This window comes from Ambystoma mexicanum, chromosome 5p (assembly GCF_040938575.1).
Source record: "Ambystoma mexicanum isolate Mex_15411 chromosome 5p, UKY_AmexF1_1, whole genome shotgun sequence".
Classification (NCBI taxonomy): domain Eukaryota; kingdom Metazoa; phylum Chordata; class Amphibia; order Caudata; family Ambystomatidae; genus Ambystoma; species Ambystoma mexicanum.
The window spans coordinates 1,351,984,868-1,352,000,986 of NC_090930.1; the positions used below are offsets into that span (position 1 = coordinate 1,351,984,868).

Sequence of the window (16,119 nt, forward strand, 5' to 3'; positions counted from 1 at the left end):
GTGCTTGGGTGGTTGGGAAGGGTGAGGCAAGGGGGAAGCGCAACAGGAGGGGCCAGAGGACAAGTGTCAGTGGGTGCAGATAAGTGTGGGGACTGAGGGGGTGGGGTGTGGGGCTGGAACCCTGTAGTACTTGGATAAAACCAGGCAGCCAGTTGCAGAGGCGGAATGAGGAGTTATCAGGGGAGGGGGTGGGTGAAGAAGGAAAAAACTTAAGGTGTTCCATCTCAAGCCTGAGAGGGGCAGGGAGACCATTCCAGAGGGAGCAGAGAGATCTACCCTCAGCTATTTGCTTCGAGAAGCGGCTGTCATGCAGAGAGTTGGAGGTAGCAGAGCAAAGGGCTCTAGAAGGGAGATATTTAGGGAGGGAGAGTTGGATGTAGCGAGGTTCAAGGCCCCAGTAAGCCTTGTGGATGATGAAGAGGGTCTTGAATTTGATCCTAGCAGTCACCGGGAGCCACCGAAAAGAAATTAGGGGTGGACAGATGCAGTCCCAGGGCTTGAGGCCCAGGATAAGTCTTGCAGTTTTAAAATGAATTAGTTGAAAGGGGCGAAAGGAAGATGCAGAAGGATTGAGGAAGAGGCTGTTGCATTAGTCAAGCCTAGAGCGAACCAGAGCTCTAGAGACAATGAGTTTCTGGGGGAAGGAGAGGAAAGAGGGAATACCTCAGAGGAAGTGCAATTGATAGTTGACCTTCTTGGCAAGGTTCGAGATGTGAGGAGAGAAGGATAGAGAGAAGTCAAAGCCTTGTTAGAGGGTGGAACCCATAGAGGGTGGCCGGAGGGAAGGTGGGAGCACGGGTCCTAATGAGAGAGATCTCTCTTAATGGCATTAAGGCAGAGATCGTTGGCAGCACACCATGACTGCATATCCATCAGACAGTCCGGGATGAGAGAGGAGGAAGAGGGGGAGGAGGAGGGAAGCTTGAAGGAGAGTTGAGTGTCACCTGCATAGCATTGGAAGTGAGGAGAGATTGGAAGAAACTGGGTTGTGTGTGTGAATAGGCTTTCCTGTTTTTGGAGGAGTAGCGTATGGTGAGACCCAGAATGGGCTTGCCCTGGGGGTGGGTATGTTTGGTATAAAGTGTTTCTCGGGTAGTCCAGTCTGGTTCATTCATGTCTTGCGATTTGTTGTTAAGCGTGTTTGGTATAGTCTTTCATTGTTGTGTCGGTATGGATTGATGTGATGTCAGTTAGGCTGGAAGGCTAGAATTTTAGTTGGTATTGTTGTTGGACGAGGAGATGCTGCAGGTTCTGTCATGTGTGCTATGCATGATGGAACAGCCTTGAGAAAGACCATATAGGAATGATAAACCTTTGGCATGTTCAGGGATCAAAATTAAGATTGGATGAGCAGGAGCTAAAAGCAGCTCCTGTGTATCCAATATTAATCTGTGATCAAGAGCTACCACTGGGGAACGAGAAGCTGCTACAGAACTTTCGGAAAATTGAGCTTCCACAGAAGATGCAAATCTATTATTTTGTTTACCCTTTTGCTTTAAATTTTGTATAGATCTGTCCTAATGTTTGTTTATGGATTATACCAAATGCACAGAGTTAGATACAAATCGTTGTGTGTTCGGCATCAGTTAGCTTGAGGAGTAAAACATAGCTCCTGGGGTCCAGCTGACTATTCTCTTCTTGGATTCAAGGTAGAGCTAAATATCTCCCAGCTCCCTTCAATTTCCAACCCTGATGTTTATACTTAGCAAATGGTCATTTACATAGTACTGAATACAGAATTACTTGTTCACATGTAAATCTGTGGTTACGATGCAAATGATTGTGTGGAATTACTGTCATGTTTTTACTACACCGCCAAACCTGCAATGAGAAGCCCTTTGTATTGTCACCTCAATGTTAGGCGGAATTGCACTGCAGGTGAAAATATCTGAAAGGTGTCAGTAGGCCAATAACTACAAATAGCAGGTTCTGGCAGAGCATGTTCTTCATACTGTGGTCTAGCCTAACATACTGGATAATAGTTTAACAAAGGCTGAAAAGGCACAATATTGCATGAAATGTCATATTCAGTCTTGAAAAGGCATACAAAGGAACAACATGGCCTCCTCTTCACATTCCTCTCACTCTTTTCTTCCTGGCAATTTGTTTTAGTACTTTGTAGACTGTTTGCAACATAGATCAGAGAATGGTAGATTAGGTTGCCGGGATGCTCTTGGTACTTGGTCTAATTTCTTTAATGCAGAGCTGGAGGTTCCGAGAGTCATGAACTGTGTTAGGCAAGATTGTATGCAGTACGCTTTGGGTGCACTACAACAACCCTGACCTCCTGGCAATAGGAACCCAACCTTTGGTATAAGTCTGTACTACACAGGTTGGTAGCGTGTTGAGCAGCCAGGCTTATCTCAAGAGGGGTCAATGTGAGCTGTAGGGGTGTTACACAGAGATTCAGTGACAATTATTCAAATAAACTCTTACACACAGGGTTTCTTGATTGAACAATTATTCATTTATTTATCAGTCAGTTAGAATAAGCCTTCTTCAGAAGGGGCAATATAACAGTAACACTCAAATACACTTCAAAAATACACACTCTTAAGATATCTAAATCAGCAAGTAGCCATTTGGGATGGCCCACAGACACAACCTACACCCTCAGGTGACTTCAATAGTTAGGGTGCTGGGGAAATTAATATATCACTGTTGCATTTAGAATCAGTTTTAGGAATATGTCATAGGAAAAAGATTATTAGAACAAAAGAAGAGATCACACAAATATTCTGAAGCAGTTACGTACTCTTGGTAACCCCAATGCAAAGTTAGTTAACCCCTTCCTTGAAGGAAGACAAACCTAAGCAGAGGAGAGAAGAGTCATTCAGGGAGCCAGGCCAGCCAATGTTGAGTTAGCAAAAGTCAAGGTGAACTGAAGCACTTCTTGCAGGCAAGTAAGTCTTGCACAATGTTTTAGAAGTCTTTGTAGAATCAGAAGAAATTCAACGTAGGGCCACAAGCTGATAAGGCTTGTGAGGTAAAGAAGCTGTTGGCAACTCTACAGGGGCAACAGAGAAAAGTCTCCAACGAGGAAAAGCAAGGTGGCACAACAAGAGGTAAGTTCTCTGACTTTACAGTACCTTTAGGTTGAAGAAAAGTGAAGCAGATGACTTCTGTTCCTGTGCAGCTCTGCAGATCCTGGTGTTCCTCGGCCTCAGTCGTGGGGACAAGAGGTAGGTCTTCTCCACTACAATGGGACAGTAACTGCTCGCATCCAGCAATCTTCCAACCAAGTGGTACTTCGGTGTTTCAGCTCCTTGTGTCTACCGCAAATAGCAGCACCGCGGTTCCTGGCTGTCGAGATGGGCTTTCCTTGCATCTTGGGTCCCGCACTCTGTTGAGGGGGCTCAGGCTTGGTCAGTCCTGCTTCCTGGGAGTCCTGAGGATCTTCCTGGAGCTCTTGGCCAGCTTAAAAGCAATGCACACGATCTGGTGTTCCTCTCCTTGGTTATTTGGTTCTAGCAGCGTCTTCAGTGGAATTTCAACCAGCTCCGAGAGGATGTCCAGGTGGCTTACTTTGGAGTTGATTGGTCCCACCAACTCAAAGGGACTAGTTGTCTTGTGGGGCTTCTCTCTCTATACGAATTTGGAGTTTCAGCACAGCAGCAGGGCTTCACCGGCAAACCAACGGTCCAGGAGTTGCAGTAGGCGTCCTCTTCAAGTTCTGCTTCGGATTCCTTCGTCCAGTGGTCGGCTCTGCCTTCCAAGCCAAAAAGCCTTGCCTTTTATGCAGGTTTCTCCCATTCATTCCAGCCCAGCTGTCAGTCACCCAGCAGGGTGGCTGTCCTTGCCCGACAGCCGGCTGGCAAATCACCTAAGAATGCATTCCTGACTCCTAGGAGATTAAGCACAGGGAGTTTCGGGCACCTCCCTTGCTTCCTGCCCCCACCAGACACCCTGGAGCCAGAGGCGGGCTTTACTCTTGAATCCTGCCAAAGGCAAAATGTACAAAGGGACCAAACCTGGTTTGGCGCGCAGAGTAAATCTCAAGAAGGACCTTTCCACAAAGAAATGACGAAAAAAGACCAGGCCATTTTGACAAAGATGGCACCCTTGGGTGCTTTACTGCAGCTGTGAACGCAGCCCACGGTAATTGCACACCACAGTAGTTAAAAGTAAACCACTGCCACCAGCCATTCAGTGAGGAAAGGGTAACATAAAATCGTTACATGAGAAGCTAGACAAAAGGGATACTAAGTAACCCCTCCAGCACCCTATTGTAAGATGGTGTGTGCTGGGTCTAGAAAGTTAAAAGTGTAAGCAAAGTCAATTTTACCTCACTGATCTTGGAAGCATTAGTTTATCCAAGAGAAGGTATTTAAACCTTTGGGAAATCTGAAAGACTTCCCTGTGCCGCTGCACTGAAGGTGCTGTGTGACACAATGTAAAAGATGACGCCTATGGAGTTTGTCAGACTCCACAACCAAAAGAAACAAACTTCAAAATCACATTAAAATACATGAGAGAGTGGGAAAAGGGTCTCACTCTCTCCAGGTTAAAAATTCAAGTCCTCAAAATTCAGCGAAGTTGCTGGGGGTCTCTGAGGTGGAGAGGAATTGGCACATTTCTGAGAATTCTTCCTAACACACTGTTAAGGTCTCAGGGTGCAAAATTAAAACTGCCCCTCTTCACCCTACCCTGTACATACAGCAACCAAAGGAAGGGCTGCCCACACTACAAAAGTTAGTTTGCACATATTTTTGCAAAGCCCCAGTATGCTTCTCAATCTGTAATGTGAAAATGAGTGCAAGCACGTATGACTGAGTCAGAAGAATGACTCCAAATTACAAAATAACATAATAGTGACCTGTCTATTATTGGGCATAACGGGCATGTAATGTCTCTCTGCAGTGCATGTGCAGGGTGCTCTCCATGGGTCTGCCCATGCTCCCCTAATAAGCAGTGCCAGTTGCACATGCTTGGATATAATTTCAGCAAACGGCCTCTTTTGTATTACTGCTAGACTGTGTTATTCCACACTCAACCTTGGAGTGCAGCAGTCAGTCACATGCAAATAGTATCATTTTATCATGCTCCTGCTTTCTTATTTGCTTTTGGGTCTGCACTATGTGTTTCACATGCACATTTCAATGGATTACATTCTCCTGCATAATCCTCATCTAGATAGATATTGCCAATCAGCATCAGCTGCTCGTAAAATTCCAACATAGGGAATAGTGCGGCTTGGCATCGTCCCTCGACCATGCTACTACTCGACTTTGGACATGTCGGCTACATAAATTATGTCACTACACCCCCACACTTCAGTTCCTTTTTCCTGCGAGTTCAGCACATCGTTTGGAACAAAATATTTTCTTGACAGAGGAGAATTGTGATTTTTGACGCCAACATGTTGGGCCTTGGTGGCGTGGCTACAGGGCCATGTGAGAGGACGTATCTTCCGTGAAGCTGCTGCTGATTCTGCAGAGATCCGGAATAAAACGTTATAAATAACGACCCAGGATGGACAGAATTAGGACCACTGATTGATGAACACATATGGCATTGGTGGAGCGCTTTTTGGAAATTGCAGGAACAGTGGTCTGCGCGTAACCAGTCTTGCAAAAAGTGCTGTGGCTAAGACAAAGAGGATCCAAAATGGCGGCCCGGCATGTACAAAAGGACGAGAGACGTAAGTAAGGCATCCGGGTGTAGGCGGCAGCTTGCCAGAGTACCGTAAACATTGTGGAGCCCACAGAAAGTGCTCTGTTCCAGGTTAAAACAGTGAAGACTCTCAGGAACTGCACAGAGGGTGCGTAGTGCACACCCATGGGAATGGACGTGTGACCCCACCGAAGGCACGATCAGCTGGGAAGTGTGGGCATGTAAGCAGGCGAAGCGGCCCCGGGTGCCGGGAGGACTGCGCACACAGAATCAGCATAACATAGAGAATTTTCTCCCTCACTGAAGCGCCGGAGAGAGCACAACGAAATCCCGAAAGGTAACATACACGAAACGCGCCGGAAACAAAGTATCAATGGAAGGCTGGTCAGATTGATAAACACGCACATAATGGATGGGCACAAAGCCTCTGGAGTGCATTCCAGGAACACTGACGGCGCCACAAAGCGATCGGATGTCAAGATCAGGCCACAGCTCACAAACTCCCGTCTGAGCTATAAGCAAGGCCCAGAGACACGGGCTGCCTGCAGGGGCGTAACATTCGAGACTGGATGCGGCCGTAATGACAGAAGGGCTTCAGCAGCAGAGAGCATCCCGGCTGAACATAGGGATCTGACAGCTAGTCCACTGGTGTGAATAAGGATTGGGGCAGCAATAGAGCAATGGTGAGATGTGGCTGACCCTGAGCAGGAGCTTGGCTGAGGCCCAGGAGGCTGAGGCTCCAGCTACTCGGTAGGGAAGCAAAGGAAGGAGGCTTCTGATCCGCCCATGATATTGTACGAAAGGGTAGGGTAACCCCTAAGGTGTACAGTGTGGATTTGGGGCAGACTGAAAGATAAACGTAAAGAGGAGCAACCCACACTGTAGTTATGACATAGTAATTAATGTCTTAGATATAGTTTGGTAAAAACAAGTAAAACTATGTGCTCATATATAGAGTCGCAAGTAGGAGATTACCAGAAAAACACCTGGAAAAGTATTGACCATTTATTAATTGAAATAAGAAATATATATAGTATACAACAAAAGTATTTTCAAAACCAATTGCAGTGAATCCAAATCGAGCTTGTAAGTAAATTATTCAAAACTAAACAACATTGAATCAAAAAAAGCTTGAAAAACAAATTATTGAAAAGAAAAGCACAAAAAAAGTTGCATTTCATGTTTTTGAGAAATGCAACTTTTTTGTGCATTTCTCAAAAATGATTTTCTCTCCCCATAGGAACCATCTTTATTCACACATGTGTTACACGGCGCCTTCAGTTCAGTGACTCAGGGTGTCGTAGGGTCCCCCAAACATAGACTACATGCCCTGGGGCTGATTACTGTCTCCCAGGGCAAATAAAGTCCCCATTGACTTTACTAGTCAATTTCTATGAACTAAACCAGTACAACCCATCTTACTATGGAGGTACTGGAAGGGGTTAATAGTGTTTCCCCTATGTTCATTTTCGAGAGGATACCCTAAAGTCCCTCTCTAAAAAGTTTCTGGCTGGTGACAGTGGTTACTACCTTTTAATATTCGACCGCAAATATTTCTCTATGGGATTTTCCCATTGTTCGAGGCTACCACTTTTTCTGATAGCCTCTAACATACCGCCGTGTCATTTTAATATTAACTTTGCTCCGGTAGGTTTTATTTGCCAGACCTTTTATCCAACTTCTTTCTCGTGTCTTTCTCTACAATCCTAACCCAGGTCGGGGATCCTTTGTTTGTCAGTTTGGCGGGCTTCTGCCGCCCTCCTTCCGGCGCCACTGAGTCTGGGGTGGGTCCATTGTGTGGGAGGGGGGGAGTAGGACCCCTGGACAGGGTTGCCTCCGCAACCCATGTCGCACTCTATCCTGATAGGCTGGAGGGTCTCCCGCCAAGATGACCATTCCACTGTGTGAGTGACAGCTAGGCTGTATGAATGGGAATCTTTTTGCATAAAAGCAGGGTCCTGAGGACTGGAAGAGCAAGACGTCGCCACTGGAACTAAGAAGCCGAAGAGGAGAGAAGCCAAAGACATCTGCAACAACTGAACCACCGGTGAAGCCCTGCTGCAGCGTCTCACCACTTTTCTCCACACGATGAGAGGAGATCTTCATCTGAAAGAACCAGTTTGGCAATCGCCTTCCCGAACCTGCTGTGGTCAAATCTCCAGTGCCCTGCACTTGGAGACCGGATAGCCAGGCAGCTATCGACCCAGACAGCGATTAAAAGGAGCGTACCTTTTAAACTTCGTTTGGCAGCACCGCGGCTGGTTTCATCCCTGGGTAGTGCAGTACCTCAAACCTTCCTCCACGACGAGAGCCTCTCTTCCTCTGCTGGTCCCCTCAAACTGCAGGAGCTGCCAGGAACAACTGCCACCGCAGGAGCCACTTCTTCACTTTAAAGGTACATTGTTCCGCCAGGCCGCCTTTTCCCTGCGGTAGCTCTAAAGGTGTTTTAAATCCTTTACCTACCTGTTGGGTTGGCTGCCCCCTCTCTCTTAACATTGTGTTTTCAAACTTTTTGCAACCACCATTTCAAATATCGTTAACCAAACACTTGACTGCAGCTACGAGAACATTTTGCTCCTGGGCCCTTGCCCTGTACCACTAACTTTGGCACAGGCCTATTGACTCTGGTCACATTTGTTAGACCTGCCTTCTTGAGATTGATTCTCCATTCGAACTGTGTGGTGCACTCCTTTCTTATAACTACTCTTTCTTCCCACTGTATAATCATTGTGAAGTGCCATTTTTTGCTCTGTTTTCATTCTAAGTATTGCTTATATGGATACACTGTCTTGCTGAACTGGATCACAACTGATTGGAAGTGTTGCTAGGGTGTATAAGAATCTATTTCGGAATAACTTTCCCTCACTTGTGAGGAATTATTAGAGGATCTCGTGTGTAGTTTTCACTGTGCCGTTTTGTTCAGTTTTCACTCTGGTTCACTTCTACAATTCATATAGGGAGTGTGTATATTTTTCCTTGACTTTAACTTGCTTGATACTTGTGATACATGTGCTTGAATAGAAGTGTATAAAATAAATGTGAGGTGGGAAGATGTTTTAGGGAATTGAAGTTAGTAACAGATTGAATTATTTGCGTTGATTTGTGTTGATTAGAATTTCTTTCTCATCTTTTCCTCTTCTTTTATGTGGTGTGTTTTTATTTAAAACTTGTAAATTGTTGGATGATATTTTCTTTTAATTGTTTTATTTTGTATACTGTATTTTGAAATGTGTTAAAAATCAAATTTTGGCTATTGCACTATAAAAAAAAATAATAGTAAATATATTTCGAAGGGATTGTGTCCTTCGACGTATTCCTTATCTTTGATATACGTTTCCAGCTTGCTGGCCTCGGAATTTTGTTTTGTAGAGGGCGCTGCGCGTCGACGTCTGGCGAGTCAATGTCCCTCGACGGCCACCGTATCGGCGCTGACGTCACCATGCCCATAAATGGACACACGCTGTGTCCGTTGCTCAGTTCCGTTTTTCTGCGCTTCGTGGGGCCTCGGAACGTCGTTGCTCAGTTCAGTCAGGTTTATCTAAATCTATTTCGACGAATATTCCTTAGCGTTCTCGATGGCTTCTTCATCAGAACCGACGACGCTGCGATCCGGCTTCAAGAAATGTCTAGACTGCGGTAAAAAAATGTCAATAACGGATCCACACAGGGTCTGTTTATGGTGCTTGGGGTCCAAGCACCATTGTTCGGAGTGTGAGGACTGCATGTCCATGACGGTGAAAGCCCTGAATGAGCGAAAGGGGAAGATCGAGAGAGGTAAGTCAGCCAAATCCTCCTCAAAGGTTTCGTCGGCCGGGTCGAGGCATTCGTCTCCTCGCTGTTGAAAACACTCCCATTCGAAGCAGCTTCCACCATTCGTCGAGATCTAGACACTCAAAAAAGAGACGTCGAAGGTCCCATTCCTCGTCGTCTTCGGTGTCCCCAGAAAGAGTTTCCTGTCCCACCAAACACAGTTCTCAAGCTGAGTGGGAGGAATTCAGAAAGAAAATGTTAAGCGTCTTCGAGAACGTGGCCTCGACCCCCTCGAAGACAGCTGAGGGTGATATCCTGGGTGAAAAACCCAAAAAATCAAAACGCCGCGAGTCGCAGCACCCGACGAAACATTCCACCCGAGAGTGCCATGAGCCATCGGGTAAGAAGGCACCGTCTTCGATGCCGTCGTCGAGGGTTCCTTCGACGCCGTCGTCGAGGGTTCCTTCGACGCCGTCGTTGAAGATTTCTTCGACGCACGGGTCGGCGCCATCGACGCCGTTGTCGAAGGGTTCCTCGACGCATCGGTCGGTCGATCGACTCGACGCCCATGAAAGAGAGGACCAAGGCTCCACAGCCAACGGTGTTTTCAAGGGCCTCCGGCACGACGAGACTGTCGTCGATGCCCTCGAGCAGGATCCCGATCCTCTCGAATTCTTCGAGGCCCCGTCCAGTTTTTTCGACGCCATTTTCGGCGCCTTCGAGGCCAGTTACATCGGCGTCGACGACTTCGACATTTTCTCGTCCAATAACGAGTTTGGCTCCTTCAGCCCTAGAAATGGGCTTTACTCCATTTCAGAGATCAGAATATCCTGGTCTTTCTTCAATTTATGAAGAAACCAAGAAACTTTTGGTTTACAGAGATCCTCACTGCCTGCTGCAGAGGATTTCACCTCTGAAGAAAGGCTGAAGGAACTACAAGACTCACTTCATGAGGCCAGTGGACTTGACACTTCCCCAGAAGTGGAATTTGTAAAGCCAGACCCAGGGGAACATGCCGAAACACCATATAGAACCCGGATGGCAAGAATAATTGAGTTTATGGGCTGGTCTGCGCCTTCACCTGTTTTCCAACAGGATGATCTAACGGATATATTGGACAAAGGTCCACAGGAGGACCTGGTGGTCCCCTTCCATGCGGCCTTGCAAAGAAAAATTGCATCCAATTGGGAGACTCCCGAAGTCATCCCAGCAGTCAATAAAAGACTGTCGACAAAGTATAGGGTAGTGGCTGCTGACCCTGAATACATGTCAAAACACCCGACCCCAGAGAGCCTGGTGGTTCAAGCGGCAACTTCATCCAGCAGTAGGACTGCTTACCCTACTGTCCCACAGGACAGGGATGACAAGAGGTACGACTCTATGGCAAAGAAAGTCTTCTCTGCCTGTAGTATGGCGTTGAAGTCCATCAACGCCACCTGTACGCTCGCCAGGTTCAGTCACACATTATGGGAGTGTGCTTCATCAGCGGCTGACTGCATACCCGATGGAGAGGAGAAAGAAGCCTTCCTTAACATTATTCAAGATAGCAAAGATGCCATGTGCGAGTCTCTTCAAACTGGCATCGATTCCGCTGACAGTATCAGCAGGGCCATGGCGGCTCGTACAACAATCCGCAGGCATGCGTGGTTGCGAAACTCTGGCTTTGCTCCAGATGTACAGGCCAGACTTTTGAATATGCCCTTTGACGGCTCTTCATTATTCGGAAAAAAGGCTGATGACAGTCAGGAAAAGTTACAGACTTCCAAGGCAGCAGCAAAATCTTTAGGAGCTGCTATCCGCCAGACTCCTTTTCGCCCCTCAGGAACCTCTGGCAAGGGAAAGTCCTTTCGCTATTATTCCACATTCGGAAAAGGCAGAGGACAGCCGGCTCAAAGAGGCCAAAGAAGATCCACCCGAGGTGGACGGGTCAAAGGTACTAAGACTGCAGCAGCAGCAGGTGCCTCTTTACCCTCGGCCTCTGCATCTGCCGCCCCCAAACCACTCTGAGGCCTTCGCACACAAGACCCCTATGGGGGGCAGGTTAACTCACCATCTGACAGAATGGCAGGCTATAACGTCAGATGCTTGGGCGTTGGGGACAGTTGCCCAAGGTTACTGCCTACCTTTTCTACACATCCCTCAGTCATCCACCGGGAAACAGCTCCCGAAAAGTTCCAGATCCGCTCCTCTTGCAGGAAATGATGGACCTGCTAGAGAAAGGTGCCATAGAACCGGTACCTGTAGCGGACAGGAACAAGGGCTGGTACTCCCCCCTACTTTCTCATACCAAAGAAGAACGGAGGACTGAGACCCATCCTGGACTTAAGAGAATTGAACAAGTTCCTCAGGAAGGACAAGTTCAAGATGGTAACTCTCTCAGATCCTTCAGGCCCGACAGCTCCAGGACTGGCTGGTATCTCTGGACCTTCAGGATGCTTATTTCCATGTGCCAATCCATCTCAAGCACGGAAATACCTGAGGTTCGCAATTGGCAACTCTCATTATCAATTTCGAGTTCTGCCATTTGGGCTGACCTCCGCCCCGAGGTTCTTCACCAAGCTGATGTCGGTAGTGGCGGCGTGTCTAAGGAGGGAAGGGATCCACGTCTATCCTTACCTGGACGATTGGCTGATCAGGGCCGTATCTTCGGAACAGGCCCGGACCAAGCTAGATTATGTCTGCCTCTTCCTTCACAGACTGGGCTTCTCCCTCAATTTAAAGAAGTCACAGATGATACCTTCTCAGAGACTCCAGTTCATTGGAGCGGTCCTGGACACTTCCCTGGGAAAAGCCTCGCAACCAGAGGTGAGGGCTCAGGATATTCTACAGATGATCACCAAGTTTCAAAATGCCCAACGTCTCCCAGCCTTCGACTTTTTGAGGTTGCTAGGCCTCATGGCATCCTGCATCTTCCTTGTGCCAGAGGCTCGCCTGAGAATGAGATCTTTTCAGTGGGCACTGAGAAATCAGTGGTCACAATTCTCAGGGAGAATGTCAGACCTCCTCCGGATTCCGGACAAGGTAGCCCACGACCTTCAGTGGTGGGCCTATTAAGAGAACATCTTGAAAGGAGAACTGTTTTGGCAACCATGGCCGGAGATAACAGTAGTCACAGATGCCTCGCTCACAGGGTGGGGAGCCCATGCCAACGACTTGACCATCAGCGGTCGTTGGTCTCCATCGGAGTCCAGACTACATATCAACCTATTGGAGCTGAGAGCGATCAGACTAGCGCTGAAAGCTTTCCTGCCATCAGTACAGGGGAGAAATGTCCTGATAATGACAGACAACACGGTGGCCATGCACTACCTCAACAAAAGAGGAGGCGTAGGTTCACTACCACTGTGCAGAGAGGCAATGCAGCTCTGGTTTTGGGCAATTCGGGAAGGAATCTCTCTATCGGCAGTCCATCTAGCCGGAGAGAAGAATTTGACAGCGGACGCTCTGAGCAGGCAGAGCAGTCTCCCACGAATGGGAGCTAGCTCAGGAAGTCCTTCAAGAGATCTTTGCCTTTTGGGGAAACCCTCAGGTGGATCTGTTTGCCACAAGCACCAACAGGAAGTGCGATCTGTTCTGTTCAAGGGAATTTCCCCCGAGAGGAGCTCTGGGAGACGCGTTCGTAATGGACTGGGAGTTTCCACTCCTCTACGCGTTTCCACCAGTCCCTGTTATTCCTCAAATGATCAGGAGGTTGAGAAGATTCCGGAAAACCATGATCCTAATTGCCCCGGACTGGGCCAGGAGAACGTGGTACCCGGACCTTCTAGATATGTCCATCTGCCCTCCAATCCGTCTTCCACTCAAAGAGAATCTTCTCTCGCAGAAGGGAGGTCAGGTTCTCCATCCAGACATCAGAACCCTCAACCTTCACGCTTGGCTTCTGAAAGGTTGAGGTACAAGGATTGGGATCTCCCTGATGACGTCATGGAGGTGTTGCTTTCGGCCAGAAGATTGGCAACAAAGTCTTTATACCGCTGCCGTTGGAACAAGTTTTGCAGCTGGTGTAGGGAAGAGAATATCGACCCTTTTCCATGCGGTACACCAACGGTGCTATCGTTTCTACTCTACTTGGCAAACTCAGGCCTTCAAGTTGGCACTGTAAAAGGCTATCTCGCAGCGCTTTCTATCTTCAAGCGCACTGCGGAGGAACCATCGTATTTCAAAATTCCTCTAGTGGTACAATTTCTCAAGGGTCTGACTAATGTTCCAAAACCATTCCAGGTTCCATTATGGGACTTAAATTTTGTCTTAAACTTCTTAATGGGCACTCCATTCGAGCCACTTCACTCTTGCGCATTAAGATTTCTCACACTTAAAACTGTCCTACTTGTAGCACTAACATCGGCTAGGAGGCTGAGTGAGCTTCAAGCTCTCTCCTGTAAACCCCCTCATACAATCTTCCACAAGGACAAGGTTATCCTTCAGGTGAAGCCTAATTTTCTCCCAAAGGTGGTTTCTGAATTCCATATTACTCAGAAAATTACCTTGCCTTCATTCTACCCTCCTCCCCATCCGGGGAAAGAGGAGGAAAGGCTACACAGGCTGGACCCTAGGCGAGCTCTCAGCTTTTACATCAGCAGAATGGCTAGAATCAGGCAAACAGACCAGCTGTTTGTAGGATACTCAGGTCACAAGTTGGGACTACCCATAATAAAACAAACCATCTCCAGGTGGATTATCTTGGCCATCCTGGAATGTTATAGACTAGCAGGGAAAGAGCCACCACAAAACCTCAGGGCTCATTCAACCAGGGGTATCGCAGCTTCTTCGGCTCTCCAGAGAGGGGTACCGGTCCGGGACATATGTGCGGCTGCCACATGGTCGTCCGCACATACATTCACTAAATTTTACAATCTGGATTCCCCCACTGCTCAAGAGACCAAATTTGGCAAAGCCGTATTACACTCGGTCCATCCCTAAAGGGATACATAAGACTATCACTCCGTCCTCCAATTACATACCACTGCTATGGGAATCTATCAAAGATAAGGAATACGTCGGAGGACACAATCCCTTCGAAGAACAAGTTACTTTCTTACCTGGTAACGTTCTTTCGACGGGATGTTCCTCCGACGTATTCCTTATCGCCCCTCCCATCCATCCCCGCAGTGATAACTTCCCTTGTGGTTGCAGCTTTCGCTCCTTCAAGGTTACTAACCAATTCAGGCATGTCTTTCTTATACTACAAAATGGAACTGAGCAACGGACGCAGCGCGTGTCTACTTATGGGCATGGTGACGTCCGCGCCGATACGGTGGCCGTCGAGGGACATCGACTCGCCGGACGTCGACGCGCAGCGCCCTCTACAGAAAATATTTCCGAGGCCAGCAAGCTGGAAACGTATATCAAAGATAAGGAATACGTCGGAGGAACATACCGTCGAAAGAACGTTACCAGGTAAGAAAGTAACTTGTTCATCTTCTTTTTAACTACAAAGCTTTGGTCAGTGTTTCCTTGTTCCATAGTTTACTGGGCCTAATGTGTAAACCCTGAATACTGCTCATCTCGTTCTTGAGATAAGTGTGACTGCTCAGCCACAGCTACCAACTAAATCTTTGTGGTACAGACTGATACCAAAAGGGATTTATTGCTCTCACCTGTAGTCCTAATCTTGTGTAGTTTTCCCTAAGGGAACTGCCCAGGATTCTGCCTAACAACGTCCAAAACAAACGAAAGGCGATACAACAAACTATAGATATTTTTGCCAAAACGACCCAGGCAACAGTCGACGCAAAGGCTCCGGAGAGAAGAACACAAGGAGATGCAACTCCAGTGCGTGTTGATCAGCAGATCCTGGCAGCTATTGCAGACCTTAAGGCATCGTGGGGCTCTAAGATTGGCACTGCTATTGCAGAATTGAAAATGGTGCTAGAATCCAAAATAGAGACTGTCAGTGTGGACGTCAACCTCCTTAGACAAGATGTTGGAGCACTGTCCGAACGCACAGGAGGGTTGGAAAGAGAAGTGAAAGCAAACACTACCACCTGCACCGCTAATGCCAAAGAAGTTTGCATTCTACAGCAACAAGTGCGTCACCTGGAGAATAGAGCGGAGGAGGCAGAAGGACGCGCACGCATGAACAACGTGCGCATTGTGGGACTGCCAGAAAGAGTCGAGAATCCGAACCCGACAAACTACATAGAAAACATGTTGCTTCAAGAAATAGGTCGCTGGAGTGCTCACCTAGGGGTTCACTGTGGAGAGAGCGCACAGAGCCCAAATCGGAAAGCCGCCACCGGGGGCCCCTCCGCAGCCAATCATCGCCAAGATACTGAATTATAAGGATAGAGAAAAGATCCTGGAATACTTGCGTAAGGAAGGGACTATGAGCAGAGCATCGGCGAACATCACAGTGTACCTGGATTACACCTTTCTGGTACAGAGGCAACAGCTGAGCTACGTGTCGGTGAAAAGAAGGTTGTGTGAGTCTGGATTTAAATGCATGTTGCTGTATCCCGCAAAGATGATACTGCACAAGGATAAAGCACATTTTTTCGACACCCCAGAGGAGGTAACTACATGGTTGGACATGATAAACTGCCCAGCAGACGCTGATGACCAGGCCGAAAAGAGTCAAGAGGAGTGAATGGGTGCTCCTGCGGATACAGATCTGCGGACGGAGTGGCAGCTGACGGAATGAACTTTGTTGGATAATGCCAGAGTTTAAGACTTGTAACCGTATGACACAATTGAAATTTAATATAGCTAGGCTGTGAACGGGGTACGATATACACAAGCAGACTAAAGGTGAGCAGA

At 47.6% G+C, this 16,119-nt stretch overlaps 1 protein-coding gene across 1 annotated transcript in view; it reads left to right on the forward strand.

Moving 5' to 3' along the window:
* Nucleotides 1-16,119, forward strand: part of MARCHF6 (membrane associated ring-CH-type finger 6) — a 2,224,824-nt gene that overhangs the window by 785,765 nt on the left and 1,422,940 nt on the right. The window lies entirely within an intron of this gene.